Here is a 21,434-nt window from a genome sequence, read left to right as displayed (position 1 = left end):
GGCTTGGAACTGTGAGTAAAGAAACTGTCTCCTGGGAATCCTTGATTCCCACTGTGTTCAGGGAAATAGGACTTTATATACATTCTTTGTAATTACACACAAAGAAACACTTGATTCCATAAATTTCTCCTCTGAATGGAAACAACCTGCAAGATCCTGAATTTTGGTTAACAAACTCCAGTCAAAAGGGGAAACAATACGCTGTTTTGCACATGTTAAAAAGTTCTGGTGACATTTTCTTTGAGGAGATGTAATGCCCCCATGCTTTGGAGCAGGGACTTGAAATTTGACAGGGGCATGGCCTTTGTATGAGAGATATTTCTTTTGCCATCCCTGTCCGTAAAAATTCCCAAATATGACCAAAGTATATGCCTTAAAAAAATTGCAGTTCACACATGCCTAGAGATTTCATTGCTTTTAGCAGCTAAATCCCCATATTGGGCAAGCTGAATAGGACTTTCCCTGCAACTACAGTTCTAGGGTCCGGTGGGCCATGCTGGGTCCAGGCCCAGGCTCAGAGCAGGAAGCCTGTCTCGCCTGTGCCCTCAATGAGACACACTGAGAGGTCCAGGCTCTATGGGGGAGGAAACCACCTGATTTAGATGCAGAGGGGACAGATGCTGGATTTGTGGGGGGAGGGAGCATACTGTGACATGGAGCCAGTGGGATGAGGTGGAAACTGTTAGTGAAGATTGACAGGGGAGAGGAAAAGTGAGATTAGGAACTGCCTGGGCAGGGAGACTGGGAGTGGGAGCTGGGGAATGAAACGTTGAGACCAGGAGCCAGTAGGTAGGGGGAGACTGAGAACCAGTGATAAACTAGGGGCTGATTGGGCCTGGAGAAAGATCTGATGGGGAGCTGGGGTGTGGAGTGTGAACTGGAACAGGCTGAGCAAGGACACGGCAGCAAGAAGCCAGGTGAGGGGGATGGATACTGAGGTTGGATAAGGAGGCTGGGACGCAGAGTAGGGCTGGGAGCCACTGGGTATGGGTATGAGGATGGGGGGGATGGAGGCTGGGATGGGGGAGAGAGACAGATCAGATGAGGATCCAGGACAGGGGGAACTGGGATTCACTGAGCAAGGAGGTTGAGCACAAGGAGATGGAGGTTTGGTGAGGGGAACTGGGAATGGCTGGGCAAGGAGACTGGGATGAGAAGACTGAAGTTGTGGAGACTGGGACTAGCTAGGTGAGGAGAATGGGAGTGAGACAAAGAGCCAGGGGTGGGGAAGAGACAGGACTGGGACAGGCTGGAGGGGACAGGCAGATGGGGTCACGCTTGGTGGGAATGAGCAGAAGAGACTGTGCGCACTACAGCACACTCCCCTCCAGAGGCTGGAATGGAACACCTGATTCCCGAGTCTCACCATTCCTTGGCTGTCCGCTAAGATCTGCGATACCCACTGGCTAAGTGTGTCTCACACGCCTCCTGAGCTGGCCCACACACAGGATGACAACCTACTTCTGCTATCGGTTACTCCATTAGCTCAACTGGCAGGTCTGTGCGGTGGTCAGAAGGTTCCAACCTGGCTAATGACCCACGTGGGATTCAATGTAATGCTATAGGAGGGAATTTCTGGGCTTTGGGGAGTTTGTTTTTTTAAAAACTTAGGAAATTACACCCAAAACGCGATGTTAAAAGAACACTGTCAAGGTTGTAAACCCAAGCACTCAAAAGGTAGGAAATGCCAGAATTAAGGTTTCCTTTGCAACGTTAATCGAGCCCCATTATGCACATGCACTATGATACAGTCTTCAATCACATGGTCACATAATCAGTGTTGTGTAGTAAAGAAAGCTGTTGTCTGTAACATCCCTGTCTCATTTGTTACAGAAGTTACAGAAGTTAGACGATCTGGGATTTTTTTAAATCAAAGTTGCAGAAGCTATCGGAAGCCTGCATCCCAAGAAAGGGGAAAAAAGTCATAGGCAGGAGTTGTAGACCAAGCTGGATGAGCAAGCATCTCAGAGAGGTGATTAAGAAAAAGCAGAAAGCATACAGGGAGTGGAAGAAGGGAGGGATCAGCAAGGAAAGCTACTTTATTGAGGTCAGAACATGTAGGGATAAAGTGAGACAGGCTAAAAGTCAAGTAGAGTTGGACCTTGCAAAGGGAATTAAAACCAATAGTAAAAGGTTCTGTATTTATATAAATAAGAAGAAAACAAAGAAAGAAGAAGTGGGACCGCTAAACACTGAGGATGGAGTGGAGGTCAAGGATAATCTAGGCATGGCCCAATATCTAAACAAATACTTTGCCTCAGTCTTTAATAAGACTAAAGAGGATCTTAGGGATAATGGTAGCATGACAAATGGGAATGAGGATATGGAGGTAGACATTACCATATTTGAGGTAGAAGCGAAACTCAAACAGCTTAATGGGACTAAATCGGGGGGCCCAGATAATCTTCATCCAAGAATATTAAAGGAATTGGCACAAGAAATTGCAAGCCCATTAGCAAGAATTTTTAATGAATCTGTAAACTCAGGGGTTGTACCATATGATTGGAGAATTGCTAACATAGTTCCTATCTTTAAGAAAGGGAAAAAAAAGTGATCCGGGTAATTATAGGCCCGTTAGTTTGACATCTGTAGTATGCAAGGTCTTGGAAAAATTTTTGAAGGAGAAGGTAGTTAAGGATATTGAAGTCAATGGTAAATGGGACAAAATACAACATGGTTTTACAAAAGGTAGATCGTGCCAAACCAACCTGATCTCCTTCTTTGAGAAAGTAACAGATTTTTAAAGGAAACACAGTGGATCTAATTTACCTAGATTTTAGTAAGGCATTTGATACCGTGCCACATGGGGAATTATTAGTTAAATTGGATAAGATGGGGATCAATAGGCAAATTGAAAGGTGAATAAGGAATTGGTTAAAGGGGAGACTACAACGGGTCCTACTGAAAGGTGAACTGTCAGGCTGGAGGGAGGTTACCAGTGGAGTTCCTCAAGGATTGGTTTTGGGACCAATCTTATTTAATCTTTTTATTACTGACCTTGGCACAAAAAGTGGGAGTGTGCTAATAAAGTTTGCGGATGATACAAAGCTGGGAGGTATTGCCAATTTAGAGAAGGACAGGGATATCCTACAAGACGATCTGGATGACCTTGTAAACTGGAGTAATAGTAATAGGATGAAATTTAATAGTGAGAAGTGTAAGGTCATGTATTTAGGGATTAATAACAAGAATTTTAGTTATAAGCTAGGGACGCATCAATTAGAAGTAATGGAGGAGGAAAAGGACCTTGGAGTATTGGTTGATCATAGGATGACTATGAACCGCCAATGTGATATGGCCGTGAAAAAAGCTAATGCGGTCTTGGGATACATCAGGAGAGGTATTTCCAGTAGGGATAAGGAGGTTTTAGTACCGTTATACAAGGCACTGGTGAGACCTCACCTGGAATACTGTGTGCAGTTCTGGTCTCCCATGTTTAAGAAGGATGAATTCAAACTGAAACAGGTACAGAGAAGGGCTACCAGGACGATCCGAGGAATGGAAAACTTGTCTTATGAAAGGAGACTCAAGGAGCTTGGCTTGTTTAGACTAACTAAAAGAAGGTTGAGGGGAGATATGATTGCTCTATAAATATATCAGAGGGATAAATACCAGAGAGGGAGAGGAATTATTTAAGCTCAGTACCAATGTGGACACAAGAACAAATGGATATAAACTGGCCACCAGGAAATTTAAACTAGAAATTAGACAAGGTTTCTAACCATCAGAGGAGTGAAGTTTTGGAATAGCCTTCCAAGGGAAGCAGTGGGGGCAAAAGATCTATCTGGCTTTAAGATTAAACTCAATAAGTTTATGGAGGAGATGGTATGATGGGATAACATGGTTTTGGTAATTAAATATTCATGGTAAATAGGCCCAATGGCCTGTGATGGGATATTAGATGGGGTGGGATCCGAGTTACCCAGGAAAGAATTTTCTGTAGTATCTGGCTGATGAATCTGGCCCATATGCTCAGGGTTTAGCTGATTGCCATATTTGGGGTCGGGAAGGAATTTTCCTCCAGGGCAGATTGGAAGAGGCCCTGGAGGTTTTTCGCCTTCCTCTGTAGCATGGGGCACGGGTCACTTGCTGGAGGATTCTCTGCTCCTTGAAGTCTTTAAACTACAATTTGAGGACTTCAATAGCACAGATATAGGTGTGAGGTTTTTTGCAGGAGTGGTGGGTGAAATTCTGCAGCCTGCGTTGTGCAGGAGGTCAGACTAGATGATCATAATGGTCCCTTCTGACCTAAATATCTATGAATCTATGAATCTATGTACGTGCATGAGGCAGGGGATGACAGGAAGAGAAAGGAAGCTCTCGTGGTCAAAGCAGATGAATGCTGCCCTGGAGAACTAAATTCTATCCCTGCCTCTGCCACCGAGTTCCTGTGCGGTGCTATTCATACCACTTAAACCCAAGTTTTCACAAGCAGTCACTAACTGTGTTTTCCTCTTTCTCTGGGTGCTGAACTTGAGTCCCTGTGGTCTGATTGGCAGAAGTCCTGAGCACTTACAGCCGCAGCTGACGCCAATGGGAGCTGTGCTTTGAATGGATGACATGCTCTATAATGCTAAGGACTCTGAAAAAACAGATCCTACCCATACCAAATCAGGAACCCAACATTAGTGAACATTTTTGACCTTCATCTCTGTGCCTCAAATCCCCACCTGTAAAATGGGGAGACCATCCCCGCATCTCACAGGGGTGGTGTGAAAATAAACGTATTCGTGTTTGTGAAGCACTCCGATACGGTCATGATGGGCACCACAGAAAAGCCGCTGAGGAAATTAATACTTCTGTCCTCGGAGCAAGATTTGCACAGTATGCAGGAAATAAGGGACGAGGCCTCACATTGAACAATGAAGAAACAAAATCCTGAGCAGCGGCTCATTCGGTGAACGCTGTCCATTCTGTGCACTGAATGATGCAGGGGCCCTGTGGGGAAAATAGCACGTGGCCATGTCATTGAAGGCTGTATCATTAATGCACACACACAGGGGACCGAACTAAGATTGCGCAGGCAGCCTGAAGTCTGGCATTTCCTAAGTTTTGAGTGCTTGTCTTTGCAACCTTAGTAATGTTCTTTAAACATAATATTTTTGCGTTTATCTCTGTATATATGATTGTGATCTACCAGTCTGTCTTTTAATAATTTCACCCATCATTGAAATACAACCACTTCAAGGGGGAAAAGTTAGAATAGTGCATGGCACCACCATGCAATAGGTGTCCAATCACCGGAGTCTGCAGTGTGCACAGGGCATACTGTCAGAACTAGGATGTGGGCAGTCTCACCTAGTGGCCAGAACAGGGATGGTCATGCCTAGTGGTCAGAGCCAGAATCCAAGCCAGGAGTCAGAGTCACAATCAGGAACTAAGCTGGGAGTCAGAGCTAGAATCAGGGGCCAAGGATCAAGCAAAAGTGGGTCCAGTGCAGAATCCAGTCAGGAAGTCTCTCAGCTTGCTAAGACAACTTTCTGTGCCTCCTTCTGGCTTAAATAGTATGGTTGGTCCCATCAATGGAGCTGGTCATTGACCCCAATCAGAATCCTCATGGGCAGTGGTTCTGGGTGGGTATTGATCATCATAGCAGATATGTCTAAATGTTTTGCATCTGTTGTTATGGCAAGATCTGGTGCCACTTTTAGTTGGTGTATCCCAGTCTACGAGGAGCTTGCTTCTGAAGATGAGCTTGTCAAGTCTGGGGGTTGTTTGAAGGCCAGAAGATGGGGTACAGGAAAGATTTATTTCAAGATGTGGTCCCCATTGAGTATGGGTTGTAATTGTTTAGTGATACTCCATATGGGTTTCAGTGTGGGGTGGTAGGTGACAAGAAGGGTTATGCCATCAGAGGGTTTTTTTTCCATCTTGAAGCAGGTTCTCTCAGGCTATTTGGGTGGCCCATTCCATGATGAGATCTACTTTTCTGGTGGAATGTCCTTGTTTGGTGAAAGCAGTTTTAAGGAAATATATTAAGGTATATATCCCAAACTTTCTCCTCAGAGTATATTCAGTGGTATCTGAGTGTCTGGCTATAGATAACAGATTTTTTGGTGTGTTTGGGGTAGTAACTGGATCTGTGAAGGTTAATATGGTGATCTGTGGGTTTATAGTTGTCTGTAGGGTTCCCCTGTTGAAGCTCATTGTGGTGTCCAGGAAGTTGATGCTGGTGTGGGAGAGTTCTAGCAAGAGTGTGATGGGTGGTGACTGAAGTTGTGGTGGAAATCCATGAGGGAGTTTAGACTATGAAAATATCATCAAGATATATCACTGGTTTTATGGGAAATTCTTCCTCAAGGTGGCCCATGAACCGTTTGGCGTAGTGTGGAGCCATCCTAGAACCCATGGCTGTTCCCAAGGTTAAACTAACCTAGATGCTCCAGTAGCACAACTGGTTAGTGCACAGTACTTATAAAGCAGTATGGTGTGGAGTGATGCTGGGGTTGTGAGTTCAAGTCTCACCTGGAGCATTAGCCTCTTTTTCAGCCTAGGGAGGTTGTGGAAGCGCCTTCACTGCAGGCTCTCAAAAGGAGTCTGGAGAGCATCTGTCTTGGATGGTTTAGACACAACAAATCCTGCATCTTGGCAGGGGGTTAGACTAGATGACCCTTGAGATCTCTTCTAATTCTACGAATATAAAATAGTTACGGGTGAGGATGAAATGGGCGAGTTCGGTAATGCATTTGGGATGAATATCTGAGTGTTATCCATTGTCTTGTAGATATTTGAGGCAGATAGCGATGCCATCATTGGGATAGATGGTGGTGTACAGGGAGGTGACATCCATGGTGGCAAGGATGGTGTTCTGAGGCAGGCTGTTAATGTTGCAGAGTTTCTGGAGGACGTTGGTTGTATCCTGGAGGAAGCTGGCTCTTTGTGTGGTGAGTGGTTTGAGGATGGTCTATGAGTCCCAATATTCCTTCAGTAAGAGTGCCAGGGCCAGATATGATGGGTCTGCCTGGGTTCCCTTGTTCGTGTATCTGGGAAGCATGTACAAGGTCCCTGGTGTGGATTCGTGGGGGGAGGAGGTTATAGAGTTTCTCTTGAAGTTTTCTGGGGAAGGATTTGATGAGATCCTTAAATTCCTGGGTGAATTGTGGTGTTGGCTCTTCTTTGAGTTTTTTATATTAGGTAGTGTCAGAGAGTTGTTGGTTGGCCCCATTAATTTAGTCATCCTGGCTGAGGACTGCGATGGTACCCCCTTTGTCTGCTGGTCTGATCACTGTCTGGTGGTTGGATTTCAGGGGCTGTATGGCTGTCCTCTTAATGGTGGGGAGATTGTGGTGGAGGTGATGTTTGTTAAGGATTTCACTCTAATTCTTTTTCTGAAGCAACCACTGTAATGGTGAATTGTGTGGTTTTGTCTGCTGCGGGGTGGCCAGTCAGATGATTTTTTTATGACTGTTGGGGGGGATGTGCTAGCTGTGGGTGGGGTTGACTTTGTTGTGAAATAATTCTTTGGGGCAGAGTCAGCAAACAAATTCTTCTAGTCCCCCGCACATTAGCATGGTATCAGGACTTGTGGTGGGGCAGAAATTCAGTCCCTTGGAGAGTACAGATAATTCAGCTCTGGTTAGGGGTAGTTTTGATTAATTGATGATGTTGGGGTGTCATGTAGTGTCCCAGACCTGAAGAAGACCTCTGTGTAAGCTCAAAAGCTTGTCTCTGTCACCAACAGGAGCTGGCCCAATAAAAGATATTACCTCACCCAACTTGACTCTCTAATATCCTGGGACTAACATGGCTGCAACTATGCTGCAAACAAAACTGAGACCTTTCCAAATTTCTCGTGAAAAACCAGGGAGCACCAATAGCCCAGTGGCCAGGGCACTCACCTGGCATGTGTGATACCAACACTGAAGTCCCCACCTTGCCTGATTTGGAGCAGGGACCTGAGCCTTGGTCCCCACATCCCAGGTGAGTGCCCTGACCACCAGCTCTGCTGCTGGAGCTGTTCCACTTGGGATAAACAATTAAGAGATGGACTCCACAGCCCAGTGGTTAGGACACGCACTGTGTGGGAGAGCCTGGTTCAAGTCACTGCTCCAGAGCAGGGATATGATCCTGAGTCTGCCACAACCCAGTGGAGTGCATCAGCCACTGGGCTATTCTGGGGCATGACTCCCCCTCTCTTGTCTCCCTGCCTGTCAGAGCTGGTGAATCAGTATTGTCCTACACACAATGGTCCATGGTGGAGTTCCCCACCAGGCCTACTAGGGATCCTTACACTCTCTGGGTGAAATTCACCTCTCCCTGCAAACAGACCTTTGTGCAGGGAGCTAAGTAGGGGGTGGGATGTCTGAATGCTAATGTCGTCTTGGGATGCATCAGGAGAGGTATTTCCAGTAGGGATAAGGAGGTTTTAGTACCGTTATATAAGGCACTGGTGAGACCTCACCTGGAGTACTGTGTGCAGTTCTGGTCTCCCATGTTTAAGAAGGATGAATTCAAACTGGAACAGGTACAGAGAAGGGCTACTAGGATGATCCGAGGAATGGAAAACTTGTCTTATGAAAGGAGACTCAGGGAGCTTGGCTTGTTTAGCCTAACTAAAAGAAGGCTGATTGCCCTCTATAAATATATCAGAGGGATAAATACCAGAGAGGGAGAGGAATTATTTAAACTCAGTACCAATGTGGACACAAGAACAAATGGATATAAACTGGCCACTAGGAAATTTAGATTAGAAATTAGACGAAGGTTTCTAACCATCAGAGGAGTGAAGTTTTGGAATAGCCTTCCGAGGGAAGTAGTGGGGGCAAAAGATCTATCTTGCTTTAAGATTAAACTCGATAAGTTTATGGAGGAGATGGTATGATGGGATAACATGGTTTTGGTAATTAAATATTCACGGTAAATAGGCCCAATGGCCTGTGATGGGTTTTAGATGGGGTAAGATCCAAGTTACCTGGGAAAGAATTTTCTGGGAAAGAATTTTCTGTAGTATCTGGCTGATGAATCTTGCCCATATGCTCAGGGTTTAGCTGATCGCCATATTTGGGGTCGGGAAGGAATTTTCCTCCAGGGCAGATTGGAAGAGGCCCTGGAGGTTTTTCGCCTTCCTCTGTAGCATGGGGCACGGGTCACTTGCTGGAGGATTCTCTGCTCCTTGAGGTCTTTAAACTACAATTTGAGGACTTCAATAGCACAGATATAGGTGTGAGGTTTTTTTGTAGGAGTGGTGGGTGAAATTCTGTGGCCTGCGTTGTGCAGGAGGTCAGACTAGATGATCATAATGGTCCCTTCTGACCTAAATATCTATGAATCTATGAATTCACAACCCCCCAACCCACAGGCAGGCCCAGCCCTCTCACTCCCTGGGGAGAGAGTTCTAAGCACAAGCACAGATCCAATGGCCCCTTGCTTGGCTTGCCCCCAGGGCTCTCTCCAAACCAGCCTGTTCTGGGCCACTGTGTGGTGAGCAGTAGCTGCCCTTCCCAGACAGCCTATTTGCAAGAAGCCACCCCGAGACAGGTCAAGACAAAAAATAAAGGCAAATCATAGAAATGTAGGACTGGAACGGCCTCGATAGGTCATCTAGTTCAGTCCCCTGTACTGAGGCAGGAGTAAGTATTATATAGACCATCGCTGACAGGTGTTTGTCTAACCTGTTCTTAAAAACTTCAAATACCAGAGATTCCACAACCTCCCTAGGATATTTGTTCCAGTGTTTAATTACTGTTACAGTTAGGAAGTGTTTCCTACTGTCTAACCTAAATCTTCTTTGCTGCAATTTAAGCCCATTATTTCTTGTCTTCTCCTTAATGGATAAAGAGAAAAATGTATCACCCTCCTCTTTATGACAACCTTTTACGTACTTGAAGATGGTTATCATGTCCCTCCTCAGATTTCTCTTCTCTCGACTAAACAACCCCAGTTTTTTCACTTTTTCCTCAGAGATCACATTTTCTAGAACTTTAATCATTTTTGTTGCTCTCCTCTGGACTGTCTCCAGTTTGTCCACAACCACCCCGAGGTGTGGTGCCCAGAATTGGACGCCATGCTCCAGTTGTGGCCTTATCAGTGCTGAGTAAAGTAGAAGACTTACTTCTCATATCCTGCTTATAAACACACCAGCTAATACATCCCAGAATGATGTTTGGGTTTTTTTGCAAAGGTATTACACTGTTGATTCATATTTAGCTTGTGATCCACTATAACCCCCAGATCACTTTCCGCAGTACTCCTTCCTAGGCCGTCAGTTCCCATTTTGTATTTGTGCAATTGATTGCTCCTTCCTAAATCAAAGCCTGGTCAAGGATTTACCACATTGAATGGTTTTAGTCCTGCAACCTCTCCTACAAAGAAAAGGTCGCTGCCATCTAATGCTGTTTCAGGATGCCCATGAAATGAACTGGTGTGTTTGAGTCCAGTGTCTAGTGGACGGGAGTTCCCATCACAAACAGCCACTGTCACCACCACAGGTGCTGGAACGAGGGGTGCTGGGGGTGCTGCTTGAAGTGGTTTCCATCATACACAGGGTTTACAGTTGTGTTCAAGGGCTCTCAGCACCCTCACTACAAAAATTGCTCCAATGCCACCGGTCACCACTGATATTTATTAGCCCCCCCTTTCTGGCTTCTCAGCAGAGGCCCAGGATTATTAATAATGCTGGCATCTTCCAAATACTTAACAAACATTAATTAATAATTGAAACACTGAATAATTTAACACTTAGCCAAACCCGGAGAAGAGTCATGCTGCTAAATCACGGCTCATCACTTTTGAGAATTTCAAAATGGAAAGAGTATTTCCATTCCAGTGTGCTCCTTCTATCTGGCATTCCTGGATTTCCATGCCTGTCCCTCTTTCCTTAGGGACCACAAGCCAAAGTTCCTTGTGCACGTACCTGAGAGTTAATCTGTGCTCTCTGGTTCGGGAGCAGCACCATTCCAATATAATCACAAAAGCCGGGTTCCAGGGAGGGTTAGAATGGCAGAGTTATAGATTGTATGGAATGAATTAAAAACGTCTCAGCAAGTGGGATGGATTATATTGTGACAAGTTCCTGAGAAGAGAAGGCTGAGGGAGAGGGATCTGATAATATGTAAAAAGTTGTTAGAAAGGGGATGACGATCAATTGTTCTCCATGGCCACACTAGGTAGGATAAGAAGCAATGGGATTAATCTGAAGCAAGGGAAATTGAGGTTAGATATTAGGAAAAACGTTCAAGGGGAGCTAAGCTCTGGAATAGGTTACCAAGAGAGGCTGTGATATCCCTATCATTGGAGATTTTTGAGAGTAGGTTGGACAAACACCTGTCAGCACGATGGTCTAGATTTACTTGGTCCTGCCTCAATGTGAGGGGCTGGACTAGATGACTTCCTGGGGTCCCTTCCAGACATACATTACTATGATTCTACATGGTACTTGGAAAATACTTTTGCAGCACAAATCAGAAGGCAATAATTTAAAGGCATCATATGTCCAATGTTGGAGCTTTCAAAAGGGTGCTGCAAACACAGCTTTCTTTGCCTACAGCACATGTCCTAACCACAGAACCCCGTCCATGTTCATTGTTCTTCCAGAACACCACCTGGGATATTGACACCTAGACCTTGGGCTTCGGGATTCTCCTCTTTCACTCCCATCCCCTTGCCTGACTCAGAAAACAGATCCATGCCCCACATCTAGGGGCCTTACCTAGGGCTCTTTAGCAAGTGTCTCTACACTTCTACAGGGCTGTACTTTGACCATGAATGACTAATTAACCCTAATTATCCCACAGCTGTCAATATCACACCATTGGGATTTTGTCAGAAAACCCCTGGAAATTATCCAGGGCAAGAAAATATCAATCAGCCACAGCAAAGAGGATGGGAAGTTTTTCATAATTGCATCAAACTTTAAAGTTGGAGACCTTTGCCTGAGATTAGAGACCCATAATCTCTTATGAAAAATCTTCTAGGACTTCACTGCTTTCTCGAGTCGTGAATGTAAGAGAGAGAGATAAAATGTCCTATATTGTCTCTCTCTGTATAACCAGGAACTCAAGCTGATTTCTGACCTCATTTCTCCAAAAGGTGCAAGAGCCAGGTTTCCTCCAGAAGTCCCAGTCTCTCCTCTCTAATCTCCCTCAATATTTTCTGTCTCACAAGATGAAAAAGAAGCCAACTCTTGGCAGTACATTCGACTTCTGTCCTGTCACAGTAACCTGCCAGCTATCTCTTGCAGAAGGGAGAATTTGATGCACCTTAATTTTTAAAAAATCCCTGCCTGGCCCAGTCCAGAAAGATATGTGGCCTTTATTGAACCAGCCTGGATGGATAGCATTACTCATACCAAACTAATAATAACAAGGCAATTTACCAACATGCTGTCCAAAGGGGTTGGCGAAATGAATGCCAGGAAGCTAAACCCATAATCTCATTCAAAACACACTGAGGCTGTGGAAAAATCTCTGGAGCATTAACAGCTGGCGTGGGAAAACCTCCAAGGATCCAGAAGCTCAGTTCCACAGATCAACCAGCCCCCCACCTACCCCCGAGGGCCCATGCAGGACAGTGCCCCACTGCATGCTTAGTAGAGTTTTATCAAGCACTTGATAGAAGTCAGGCGGATTCGTCCTTTAGTACCTTCCCCCTTATTCACATGACCCCGCCCCTATTTAATTAGCTGATCACAAAAAGCTTGGTGGCTACTGAGAGTTGCCCGAATTTCACCGAGGAGCCAGCTGGGAAGGTGGGCTTGGGAGCCAATACCTTCAATGGAACAATATGGAAAAGTCCTAATCTCCAGCCCACATGGAGCCCTGCTGTCTGCTGAGAATGCAGCCACCAGCTGTCTTCAGCCCCTGTCCCACCTGCATCTTCAAAGCACGAGGTCACACTGCTGCCTGGTGACCTGAAATTGTGCAACTATCATGTATGAACAGAATCAAATAAATGTCAGCCTGGAAGGGCCCTCGAGGGGTCTTCTAATCCAGCCCCCTGCGGTAAGGCAGAATAAAGTCTACCTAGCCCATCCCTGACAGGTGTTTAATGCAGTGTCACCACAGGGTGGAAACGAATGTACATCTACACTGCAATGAAAGATCCATGGCACGACCGCAGCTGGCCCAGGGTGTCTGACTCGGGCTCATAGGGCTCAGGCTGGGAGGCTAAAAACTGCAGCATAGATGTTTGAGCTCAAACCCAGGATCGAAAACCCCATGAGCGGGGAGGGAGTCAGAGCCTGAGCTCCAGCCTGAGCCCCAATGTCTACACTGCAAATTTCTAGCCCCACGAGCCCGAGCCAGTTGACCCAGGCTCTGAGACTCAGTGCTGCAGTGTAGACGTACCCACAAAGCCATCCCTCCAGAGCACCATGTTCTGATCTTGTGCTGCCCTAAATGAATTCTGGAGACTTGCATTGTTCTGTAAGCAGCTGTGGGTGAACTCAGTGAAAATCAGGACTACTTCATCCTTTCGAGGCTGGGCACGTCAGCTTAACTGAGAAACTTTTTCAATAGATCTAGTCAGAACTTTCCTGTGGAAAGTTTCCCCACCAAAACACAGACTTTTCCTGAAATCAAGTCTCTTTTTTTAGTGAGAAAATGTCCGTTCTGACCAAAAAATATATATGATTTTCCTGCAGGAAATTTCCAAATACAAATTTTTGTCCGGAATCAACATTTTGAAATGAAACAATTCTTTTCCCCCATTTCGTTTCAATTTAAAATTACATTTTGAGTTTTTGGTTTAAACAAACCTAAACAAAATGATATTTTAAGTAAACATTGATTTGAAACAAATTTTCATTCAGTTTCAGCTTAAAATGATATTTTGCTTCAGTTCTATTAAAAAACATTTTTAGTGAAAATTAAACATTTTCATTTTGAATTCATTTGAAAGGCCTCATGGGAAAACAGAAATTTTCCAACCAAAAAATTTGAAAGATTTTTCATTTGAAATTTCCCACAGGAAATATTTTGATTTTCCAACCTGCTCTCTATTTATCAGAGCCAGAGTGAAGTCTCCAGAAAAAGACAAGTTGGAACATGCTATGAGTTTTATTCCTTCAGATCTAATCTTTCTACTCTAGCTAGCTAAATTCTTATGTTGCTCTCATCACCAGAAGCACCATTTACAAAGGAGGGAGAAAGGAGGGAGAGAAAGACAAAGGGGAGAGAGAGTACAATGGGAGCGGCACAGAAGAAGAGCAAAATAATGGATGAGGAATCTAAAATATTCATCTTCCCAGATGTCAGTCCTGTTACCTAAGGGAGTAGAAGAGATCTGGCAGTGAGACAGGTGTGCATGGCAGAAGATGTGCAGGGATCATTCCATTACCCAGCCAATTTTCGTGTTGTGTATGAAAATCTCCATCATCATCTCTCCTTGAAATCAAGCTGCCAATGAAAATGTAACCTGCATGCGTTGGACCAAAGCCAGAGGGAGGAGAAGCTGTCTTCCTATTCCCACTGCCACATACTAGTGATACTTTCCATTCTGGAGCGATGGGGAGGGCTTCTGGGATTGGAGGCCTCCCGAACCATTGTGCTGACAAGTGACATGATATAAAGGAAGATTGAAAAACATTTATAGATGAACCTGCTTATGCTGGACTTAAAGTGGAACACTATTGATAGTGAGGCCAAGTGGATTAAAGACCCAAATGGCTTCAATTACGGACAAATGTGAAGTCCACACTTGGGAAGTTTGTGATTTGGGAAAACTTTTCATCCGGTTTTTAGGTTCATGAACTAGTTTTATTTGAGGAATCATAGAAATGGGCTGAAAGAGACCTTGAGAGGTCATCAAGCCCAGCCTGTTGCACTGAGGCAGGACCAAGTAAACCTTGACCATCCCTTACAGATGTTCATCTCATCTGTTTTTAATCTTTCCCCCCCTCTAATTTAGACTCTTAGGGCCAACTTCTATCCTCACCTCTGGGTCTCTGCCAGTGCCCACCACCAGAGGGTCAGAGTGCGTGTAACACATATGAAACCCTGCCGTGCTGCCCCAGTGTGATAGGGTTAGACTTTGGCCTGCAGTTCCACCCAAAAGGATGAGTCTGTTTACAAATCAACATTTTTTTTCTTGCTGTAGGTCAGCCTGTTTCTCCAAGCCTGATCCAAAAAAGCCCAGTGAGGTCACTGGAGAGATCCCCACAGCTTTCAAGGAGTTTGGGATCAGTCCCTATACGATAGAAACTCAGCCAGCACAAGCATGATCCTATACACACCATATCAACTGCATTTCTTCTTTTCATTTGAATAGTCTCTGTGCCCCTCGCTGCTTCTTTGTCTCCCAGTCTCTCTGGATTTGTTTTCACGCTCCCCTGTCTCTCTGCCCCAGTTCCCATCTGGTTGCTTCGTTAGGTATTTTCTCTCTGCTCCCTTTCTGCACAGTCTTTCCCAGTGGGGTGGGAACCCAATGCTGATCAAGTCAAACTTACAAAACCAAAATGTCCAAGTGGGTTCAAATTCAGGCAAATCAAAGCTGGCCCCAACCGGGCAGCAATGTAAAAAGTGAGTCTCCGAGCACAGACGGAGGGTGGGGAAAGACATTTTCATGCAGATCAAAGTCCTTTGACTCAGCCTTTGCATCATTGCCCAGCATTTGGCCCCATCTTATTTATACCATTCCCTTGGCTAATGAGATGGTGTAATATCCACATCCTCTCCATGTGTAAGAGCAGGAGCTGAGAAGAATGCAGGGCAGCAATAACCTAGATATGATCACACTTTGGAAAGACAGTCTGCCACAGATCATTAGAAGTGTCTCCTCATTCTGCTCTGACTGCTTTGCAGGTGAAAATGCATTCCCAAGGTGCATGCTTATTAAAATCAGAACTCACAACATCACCTGCCGTCTGAGGAGCAAAACATGCTTTGCAAACATGAATTGATTAGAGTTTTGGGCAGAACCTGAAGTGACCTATGAGCCATTCTCACCACCTGGAGTGCAGGTGATGGGTCTTAAGAGCGTGCCCTTAGTGGGAACTCAGGGGGTATCCCCATCACAGCATATCCCATCAGCTTGCTGTGGATCTGAGCCGACTGCTGGAGAGACCTGGCCTGCTTTAGGCAATGGGAAGTCAAAAGGGAAGCAGAAGGGGTGATTGGTGCCAGTGAAAATGTTTCCCATGATTGAGCTGTCTCACTGAATGCAAATAATCCAGTCGCTCCCCACTCCTGCTGGCTATTTCCCATGCAGTGCTGATTAGAGAGAGGGAGTGCGGCTGGGCATGTGATGCTTTGGAAGTCAAATCAGCAGAGGATGTTCTCTGGAATTCATTTAACCTCTGCACGTGCCCTGTGAATGAAAAGGGTGAGAGAGAGTCCTGGGCACACAGCTGTACCCAGGCGCATCTATGGCCTGTGCACCAGGGTGTCGCACCCTATCTGACCAGCCCTGCTTCTTCCTAAGTAATATGACTGATCAGTCTTGTGAGTTTCAGTTCAGAATAGCTGTCTTCAAAGAAACAGGCTTCTTGTCTCACAGTCATTCTTGGAAAAGCTATCCAAGGGCAATCACGTCCTCTGGCTTTTCCTGGGAAATCAGCTGTCTGCCTGCTCTCAGTCCACTCAGTGGGATACACTTCCTTGCACAGGTACAATCCCTCTACCTCCTTTTCCCTGGAAGGCTTTTATTCCATTTGGCAAGCCTCAGAAGCCAGCAAGCCAGCATGTGACACCTCCAGCATGTGTTTGTCTCTGTACTCTATCTCCCAAGGCAATAGCTTGTTAAGCCAGTTGCAGGAACCCTGCCCCCTCGGCATCAAGCAGATAAACAAATACATTACAATTTAACAAAACTCTCCCATGTCCTTGTGCTTCTTCAAAGATTTTTCAAATGCTCAATGGCCCTGTCAGTGATTCATGGGGATGAATGTGCTTCATACCTCACCCCTCCCTCTGAAATTAGTGAGTCGCTCCCTCCTCGCTCTCATCCCCCTTGATTCATAGCATGTCACTTTCACTCCAATTTCTCTTTCCCACATTACTCCCCCAGCCCCTCTCACTTTCCATTTTCTGAGGCTTTCCCACTGCAGTTCAGTCTTCCATTTCAAATAATCAAAGCCCATATTTCTTTCCAGGTCTGGAGTAGTTTATGCTGAGCAGTGGAGTGAGAGCACTTGGGAGTGAGAACGCTGCTCACCCAGAAACATGGGAAAATAATAAAATCAGAGTAAAATAAACAGATCTTCATCCCAATTCTAAGTGCAATTCACAGCTCACGGGACACCACTTCTAGATACACGCAAGTGCACTGGACCAGTGGTTCTCAACCAGGGGTACACGTACTGATGCGAGTACATGGAGGTCTTCCGGGGGTACATCAACTCATCTAGATATTTGCCTAATTTTACAATAGGCTACATTAAAAGCACTAGCCAAGTCGGTACAAACTAAAATTTCATACAATGATTTGTTTATACTGCTCGATATACTGTATGCATCCGATGAAGTGAGTTGTAGCTCACGAAAGCTCATGCTCAAATAAATTGGTTAGTCTCTAAGGTGCCACAAGTCCTCCTTTTCTTTTTGCGAATACAGACTAACACGGCTGTTACTCTGAAACCTGTACACTAAATGTAAGTACAATATTTATATATTCCAACTGATTTATTTTATAGTTATATGGTAAAAATGAGAAAGTCAGCCATTTTTTCAGTAACAGTGCGGTGGGACACTTTTGTATTTTTAGGTCTGATTTTGTAAGCAAGTCGTTTCTAAGTGAGGTGAAACTTGGGGGTATGCAAGACAAATCAGAGTCCAGAAGGGGGTACAGTGGTCTGGAAAGGTTAAGAGTCACTGCCGTGGACTGTAGAGCCATACCCCATCCAGGAAAGGGCTCCAAAGTAGCAGCAGCAAGAGGACTGTACTGCACAAGTTGCACAGACAATGCGTTTCTCCCATAGTTCATAAGCACATGTGCACATTCCAGCAGGGTGCTCAGAACAGCAGCAGCACCAGCAGGGAGATGGCTCCACCAAACGACTAGTCAACACTTCTGTGGTAGCGGGATCAGGCTTTTAAGAAACACATGCACATCCCAGGGCAAGTTACAGCACCCCCTGAAAAACCAGTTGACCTAGAGTCGCCACAAGTGCCGAGTCAAGGGAAAGTCTAATCTGTTTGGCGAACACCAGAACCAACCCTGCCCAAAGCTCGACGGGCTGTCAGCAGGATATTTTTGTGAACTGATAAATAATTCAGCCTCATAAAATCTTGCACAGCCTGGAGTCAGTAAATTGCTTTGGTACGTGAGTAAAATATCTTTAATTTTTTCACTATTTTCACTCACTGAAAAGCAGGTGAGGGGGTTTTGTGCCTGAGCCGGTACCTGTTCAAGAGAATTTTGCTTGTCTGGTAAAAATTAATGTAACCACATAGTGAAACTTCTGTTCGGGACCGCCCCCCTCCACCTGTTTATGAATGGCCCACCTACCTGAAAGTCCCCCTGAGCATTTTACATGGATAAATTATTGGTACAAAGTGACCATCTCTCCAGCGGGATCAGAGGTTGCCCAGAATTGATCCTAGATGCAGCAGCACACTATCCTGCCCCATGCTGGACCTCCAGTGCCAATCTGAGATCAGTAAAGGACACAGACTATTCCATCATCAGGTCGCCAGTCCAAATCCAGCCCAGGAGCAGTGAGTGAAAGTTGTTGCCATCTGATGATTGTTCTGTGCCCACTGTGAAATGAACTGGTGCCAGACCCTAAAAGGCATGTGTACAACAGCCCAGAAACCTGCATCAGAAGAGGCCGTCTCAGGAGCGTGACTGCATGCTGACTGAACTACTCTTATCCCTGGGGATGGGCCTGTCTCTAAGCTACTCATCACCATGGAGAAGTTCCTCCCCCTCATGGGACCCCAGAGCCCCGGCTCCAGCCTGAACCTGAACATCTACACTGCAATTGAACAGCCCCTTAGCCTGAGCCCTGCAAACCAAGTCAGCGGACGTGGGCCAATGCATGTGTTCAGCTGCAGTGTAGACGTGCCCATAGTCACTTCTCGCTCCACTTAACTATAGTTCTTTATTACAACAAGGATTTTCCTACCCCCTCACTCTCCACCCTCCCCTGTTCCTCTCTCACTCACTTTCCCCAAATCCTCTCAGTCTAGCCACTCTCTCCTTGTATCTCTATTGCCTTCCAAGCAGCGGCTGCTGCATCCCCTGCTGCTCCCTGCCACACCAAGCACTCCTGCTTTCCCTTTCCCACCAGACACACCTTCCCCTGCCACCAGCCCCACTGCCAAGTGCCCTCACCTTCCCCATCGAGGCAGCGCAGAAGGGGGCACATATATAAAACACGTACAGTGAAACATGTCCGGAGACCCCCACATCATGCATCACTTCAGCAGACCACCAGGATGGTTTAGCACCAGCCCCCCATACACAGACCATGCCCAAGTCACAGAGCACAAGTCCACAGCTTTCTGATGGCCCAAGGTGTGGTGCCAGTGTGGTGCGGGCACAGAACACTGCAGTGTATAGGGTTGGGGAGTGTGTTTAAATTGAAGTGTCTGGGTAACTATTTAAGATAATAAGATGGCATGTTAGTCCCTTAAAGGAATAATGGATTTAATATATTTGTATTGTCCAGGAGAGGGCTGGGCAGTGCAGGACATACATGTCTGGGGGAAGATCTGGGCTGGGGATGTGTTGGGGTCACCCTGCAGTATAACCCAGGCTGGTGAGAGCCAAGGTGTAACTGGCAGGCTGCAGTTACACACAGGGTGTGACCTGCATGCTGTTTGTGAGTGGCCCAGATGGAAGCTACTATAGCAAGGCATTGTGAGGCACTCAAGGTTGCAGGGCACGGGTGATACAGCCCCCTGCTGGTCTGGATTGTGCACTGGTATGTCACTCTATATTCTCCTTTGCTGCAGATTGAGCCCCAGTGGACCTAGTGAACAATTGATCACTGTCCTCTTTATAACAGCCCTTAACATATTTGAAGACTGTTATCAGATCCCTCCTCAGCAGTCTTTTCTCAGGACTAAAAATGCCATTTTCTTAATCTTTCCTCATCGGTCAGGTTTTCTAAATCTTTTATCATTTTTGTTGCTCTCCTTTGAACTCTCTGCAGTTTGTCCATATCTTTCCTAAAGTGTGGCACCCATTATTGGATGCAGTACTCCAGCAAAGTTCTCAACAGTGCCAAGGAGAACAGGACAATTGCCCCCTGTATCTTACATACAACACTCCTGTTAATACACCTCAGAATGATATTAGCCTTTTTTGCAGCTGAATCACATTGTTGACTTATACTCAATTTGTGATCCATTATAGCTCCCAGATCCTTTTCAGCTCTACTGCCATTCCTAGCTAGTTATTCCACTCTCTGTGGCTGTGCTTTTTCCTTTCTAAGTGCAGTGCTTTGCATTTCTCTTTAGTGAATTTCATTTTCTTGATTTCAGACCAATTCTCCAATTTGTCAAGCTTGTTTTGAATTCTAATCCTGTCTTCCAAAATTCTTGCTACCCCTTTCATCTTTCATATTTTTCACTCCATTATCCAAATCATTAATGAAAATATTGAATAGTACGGGACCCAAGACAGATCCTAGCAGGACCCCACTACATACACCCTCCCAGTTTGACAGCAAACCATTCATAACTACTCTGAGTACGGTTTTTCAACCAATTATGCACACATCTTACAGTAATTTCATGTAGCCCACATGTTCCTAGTTTGCTTATGAGAATGTCACATGGGACTGTGTCAAAAGCTTTATTAAAATCAAGATACAGTGAAAGCTGTATTATCCAGCACTTTACCAACCAGAAAGCTCTATAAACCGGCATTTCTGATCTTCAGTAGGGTCTGGTTGGTGTGCTGCCGGCAGGCTCCCTACCTGGCTCCGCATGGCTCCCCGGAAGTGGCAGCATGTCCCTGCTGCTCCTAGATGGTGGAACGACCATGGGGGCTCATCGCTGCCACACCCCACCCCACCCCACCCCACTCTGCCGTGAGCACTAGCTCTGCAGCTCCCATTGGCCAGGAACTGCCTGCGGGCGGAGGCAGTGCGCAGAGCTGCCTGGCTGCACCTCTGCCTAGGAGTAGCAAGGACATGTCGCCGCTTCTGGGGATCCATCCAAAGTGAGCACCACCCAGATCTGCCCCCCCAAAACTCCTCCCATGCCCCAACCCCCTTCCCCGAGCCTTCTCCTACACCCAAACTCCCTCCCAGAGTCTGTGCCCCGCACCCCCTCCTGTGCCCCAACCCCCAGCCCTGAGGGCCCCTGCCACCCAATCTCCCTCCCTCTTAGTTAACTGGAATTTTTGATTTACCGCCATCCTCCATTCCCCCAACATGCCAGATAACAAAGCTTTTACTGTATATCATGTCAACTGCCTCCCCCCATCCACTAGGCCAGTAGCCCTGTCAAAGAAGTTAATTGGGTTGGGTTGGCATGATTCGTCCTTGACAAATCCATGCTGGCTATTCCTCATAACCCAATTATCCTTTAGGTGCCTACAAACTGATT

General features: G+C 45.8%; 1 protein-coding gene and 1 non-coding gene across 2 annotated transcripts in view; one reads left to right on the top strand and one right to left on the bottom strand.

The window, feature by feature from the left end:
- NECAB3 (N-terminal EF-hand calcium binding protein 3) overlaps nt 1-21,434 on the bottom strand; it is a 108,283-nt gene that overhangs the window by 50,251 nt on the left and 36,598 nt on the right. The window lies entirely within an intron of this gene.
- TRNAI-UAU (transfer RNA isoleucine (anticodon UAU)) lies at nt 6,380-6,473 on the top strand. Its single transcript has 2 exons — nt 6,380-6,417; nt 6,438-6,473. It is a non-coding gene; the product is annotated as a tRNA-Ile (tRNA).

Source organism: Eretmochelys imbricata, chromosome 13 (genome assembly GCF_965152235.1).
Source record: "Eretmochelys imbricata isolate rEreImb1 chromosome 13, rEreImb1.hap1, whole genome shotgun sequence".
Lineage (NCBI taxonomy): Eukaryota > Metazoa > Chordata > Testudines > Cheloniidae > Eretmochelys > Eretmochelys imbricata.
This window is presented reverse-complemented; position numbering and strand designations above follow the sequence as displayed.